Raw genomic sequence first — 5,000 nt, forward strand, 5'->3', positions numbered from 1 at the left:
CTGCGTCACTTTTCCATGTCCATTTCCATGTCTCCACACGTCCTCACACACTGCTCACCATCCTCAGAGTGCCTTCTCCAACTCCTCTGATCACTAAATCAACTTCACCTGGTGCAATCAATCAGCTCCCCTGGGCTGCGAGTCACACCCAGACCTGAAGCACCCAGAGAGGGTGTGGCCTGCAGCTCAGCTCAACACTGAGTTCAATGGGCTCTGTGCACAGCTCCACTACTCCTGAACTTAACTTGTTTTTTCAGTGCAAACGACATGACTGACGACACAACATAAGTTTATGGTTGTTTTTAAAGGGTCTAAATTAACACAACTTTTTTTCCTAAACATTGTAAATGTTCATATGTACTTTCTATCAGCATCATCATCCCCTCATAGTACTATTTCTTGAGTTACACAGTTATTACCACAAATACTTACACGGCCGAAGCGAACAGTACGACGATCCAGCATCCTTAGAAAGGCTTGGAAAGAAATCCCCGGTGCTGCCATCTTCAGCTCCTCAAAAGAAAAAAGGACATCCATCGCGTAGACAGTGGCACAGTGAGAGGTGGCAGGCCAGTAGTCATTCCGGAGGAAATCATCCACTCCAGGACTCCATGTGGCCTCACATGCCTCGCATTTGATCTGAGGCAGTCTGATATCATATCATCCTGGAAAAATAAGGAAATATATACTCACAGATAATCCTGACAGATGCAACCTGTGTCATTCTGACAACCGATATGGCAACCTTTGACTAAGGATGGATCAGGAGAACATTTCTACAAACATTTTGTAAGGAGGCACTCTATTGAAAGTCACACTTTTGTTCATTGTTTTCCTTCACATAAGTGGGCCCAGCCAGTCTAATCAACACAAAACCTATGGAAGCCTCTGGATTTCCAGCCTTGATAAAGAAAATTTCTGAATGTGTTTCAGAGTGTAACATGTATGAATGTATCATAATCATGATTCATATATTTGCATACTTGTGACAGAGAGTGAGAGGGAGTAGATATGGAGTGTGATAGCTTTAAGTGAAATTCTGCAGCCACTTCTACGAAAGTGACCCCCAGCCCACCCATAAAGTTCTTCTTACCATTCATTGTAACCACAACTATGAATCGGCCCATGATGACACTGGACGATCCTCGAGAACAGCTGCATATCGCTGGCATATCTAAAGGTATAAGACGCTCTTGAAAAAAAAAACAAAAACATATGGATGAGAATTAAAGAATAATATATTTATTTACTGGCAGCTATTTTTTAAACCAGATGTACTGGACGGCTACCGGATTTAATTTTCCAGGTGATAAATTAAGTCTGTTCATTTCAAAAACTACAACTTACCACACTGGGTCAGAACCCTCTCCACAACACATGTCGTTGGAGGCAGTGGATTAAAAAATGCATCTGTCATTGAATCCCTGCTATGGAAAACCTGAAGACGATGGACCCTGGCATCACACTTCTCACAGAGGAATGGGTGTGGTCGGCAGTCACAACAGCAGATGACGGCTGGACTGTTCTCACAATGCTGGCAGGTCTGATTTGCCACATGTTGACGAGCCACCATAGTGTTGACCAGCCGGGGTCTCTCTTTGGCCCACCACCCAGATGTGAGGCTCTTTCGTGTCAGCCAGTCTGTTGAGGCTTGAGCTTGAGGTGGTGTTTCAGCCTCACATATGTCCTCAACACCCAGTGAGCATTTAAACTCTTGAAGGAAGGACTCTGTTTAAACAACGCACAAAATTGAAAAATAATAGGCTAGTTCATTATAACAACAGAGAATGGCATTAAACAATAGCCATTTCGTAATCAGTGAATATACTGTTTTGAACCAGTGCTGTTTAAGTAAAGAACACACCCGCAGTCACAGATGCAAAGTTGCTGGTCACTTCCCCACTGGTTTCTGCTGGAGCTCTTCCATGACAGACACCAACCCTCTGACCGCTGCGACTAGGACCTGCAAAGCAAAAAAGCTGTTGCTCTCTACACTCAATGACACAAACTTTATCTGATGCTAGGCACATGCTGTTATGACAGCAAGAGAGAGAGAGATATGTATAACAACACAATAATGATAACAAGACAATAAACAGGACAAAATATGGCTCTTAAAAGTGCCTTTTTTGTGTGATAGGATTTAAAATAGGAGGATAGGATGTTGTCGATAGGAAAGGGATAAGGGACCTGCAGAGAAAGAGAAGAACAAATCAAAATAGAATAGATCACCAAACTACATATTACAATACAATATACATAGTTAATTAACTGCAGCTCTTGTTTATTCATGCAATAATAAAACATGAATGACAATTAGAATAACATGATCAGGATACTTGTATACACTAGCCTTGCCAGAATTAAAAACATTTAACTTCAAGTAGTAACTACCTAGTAACGCTACATTTCATATTAGTGCAACCTCGTTGTATTATGTCAGTCTTTTTCAATATTATTTAGTGTAAATTAACAAATACGAGAACATGTTTGTTTGTTTTTGCCAATAACTTTTTATATATAATTCTTTTATATAATTCTTCTATCAAAAACCTATGCAATCTTCCGCACAAAACTGTCCGTCTTCACACTCTACCCGCCCCCTCGCTCATCATCCAATCACATACCTGCCTTAAACCCATACACATTCAATGCATCAGACAGTCAATAAACACAGAGAACACGTACAGATACAACATTAAGCAGGGTCGCTACAATATTCCGACTTTATTTTGACTTTATTCTCGTAATATATTCCGACTTTATTTCGACTTTATTCCTGTAATAAAAAAAATTTAAAAAAAATTCTTAATGTGGCCCTAATGCTCCGTCTTAGTTTTGAGAGTATGTAGAATTAAAACTATAATTTGTATGAGTAAATTAAAAACAACGCACAAATTTATTTTTGGATCTTTAATTGTAATTCCTGTTTACACAGGAAGTAGTAAGTCATTTGATGGATGCCGTTTGGACTGCATGGTGAGTTCTCTTCAGAATTTTCTTAGTCATCATACCCTGTAAAATATCAACCAAAATGGCTTAACCTAGGGTCTATTGTATCGTGGACGATACAAAAGCACTCTGTTTACTAATTGGATTATAGCTGCGCAGTGCTGTGTGCCAGAGACTTACTTTAAAAAGCGGCTGAAAGATGACGACTGCGCCGTTTCAAAGCGGGGCCTGACATGATCGTAGCCCTTCCAGATGCTTTGTAATCCAGCCTTGAACTTCAGTGACTTTTTGGAGTCCTTGCCCTTTAAATCCTTTAAATCCCTCATGATACTGAACGTTTTTTATGATTATTTATCCATTTTCCGCGCTGAAAACGGTCATTGTTGTCCTTAGCTTCGCTGTTACTACGATCCCCATAATGCTTTGTGTGTCTGTCGACCAATCAGAGTGGCCATGTGGGTCATGTCACATGTAAAGGTCTGTAAAGGTCCAGGTCTCCAAATTCTCTGTGAACTGTGTGACAACTCGCTAGATCACCGCGATCTGTGTCTCTACTCTGTTCACTGGACTGCTGAGACACTCAGAGTAAGAATAGAAGAGAGTTTATCAAGTAAATAATGTGCAGATTGAGATTTGTGCAGTTAGATGACATGGATAGACGTGTGCCCAGGACATATGGATTATATCATGGATATGTAGAAGCTAGTCGTTTAGAGCTACATCGTGTTTGCTTCGCGGATCGGCCGACGACAGGCAGCCATGTTTGACCTACTTCTGACGGAGCGACTGCGTGTGTGTAACTGCGTCACAGAGATCGATAATGGCGTCTTCATCACTGTGAATTTCCATGGAAAAAAAACACTTGAAATGATTCTTCAAAGTGATGATGAAGAGGAGAAGAAGAAGTGAAGGGCAGAAAACTACCATCTGACAGATGAGTGAAGCTTTTCAAGACGGATTTGATCCAGCTGAAGAGTAAGTGACCTGTATTTATTTACAGTATGTATGATATGAATGACATGAATATGAAAAAAATGAATATATGTACATGGGTAGTTCTTTACTTATTTGTATATTTGGTGCTTATTTGTGCAGATATCTAATAGAAAAAAGACATGCAGACACAAATGAATACAAAGGTGTTTTTCATAGCTGTGTGGTGGCTGGTGAGGGCAGTTATTTCAGTGAGGGGCAGTTATTTACACTGAGGGGCAGTGATTCTCAGTGAGGGCAGTAACTTACAGAGGGGGGCAGTTATTCTGAGGGACAGTAAGAAACTGTGTGAGCACAGGATCTTTTGTGGTGTTTGTGTGTGTGGTTCTCAGAGTAGATAACTGCATGAACACAAGATGTTTTACTTTATGAATGAGCTCTTTGCATACAGCACACAGCAGACAGAGTGTGTAGAACAGGTCTGCAGGTTTCAGTGATATGACAAGTGAATAGAAAAACACTGATTTGGTATATGCGATCTCATGTTTCTTTCTTTCTTTTATTTGTTTTACAGTGGTGAAGAGCCTGACACTTCTGCTGCAGCAGCTGCCCATCCCCCCCTGTCCCCTGTCTCACAGAGTCCTCATGAAGGAGCTGTCCAGCTGTCCAGCAGTGCTGATGCAGCTCTGGTTCCTTCTGTCAGGACACACAGGGACAACATATCCGTGTCAATCTCTGCTCAGACTGATAAAATCAGGTGACTTTTGTATAGAAACAAGACTTCCATACACTGCAGGCTGATGAAGCAGGCCAGTGAGTCTCCCCACTGGAAGTGTGAGGAGTCTGATGTGTCCCTCTGTCTCATTGACAGGAACTGTCTTCAGGCATGGCCTCCATGATTTTTATGGACACAAAAGCGAAAGTACTTATTTTGTAAATATGTGAATAGTTTTGGTTGTATAATGACTAGAGACTTTTGGTTTTTTTTCTCCGATTACCAGGACCTGACAGAACAATATTCTAATGTCAAAAACCTTGTATCGGTACTTTCTCTGATGTTTTGAATAAAATTCAGTGAAATTAAATTTCCACCTGGATTTTTCTTTTGTTTTTAT

At 40.8% G+C, this 5,000-nt stretch overlaps 1 pseudogene; it reads right to left on the reverse strand.

Annotated features, from left to right (window-relative positions):
• LOC146304449 (uncharacterized) overlaps positions 1-1,573 on the reverse strand; it is a 2,969-nt pseudogene extending 1,396 nt beyond the window's left edge.
• Positions 1,574-5,000: the final 3,427 nt, after the last annotated feature.

The sequence above is a fragment of the Lutjanus erythropterus genome, chromosome 24 (genome assembly GCF_056507025.1).
Source record: "Lutjanus erythropterus isolate fLutEry1 chromosome 24, fLutEry1.hap2, whole genome shotgun sequence".
Classification (NCBI taxonomy): Eukaryota; Metazoa; Chordata; class Actinopteri; order Lutjaniformes; family Lutjanidae; genus Lutjanus; species Lutjanus erythropterus.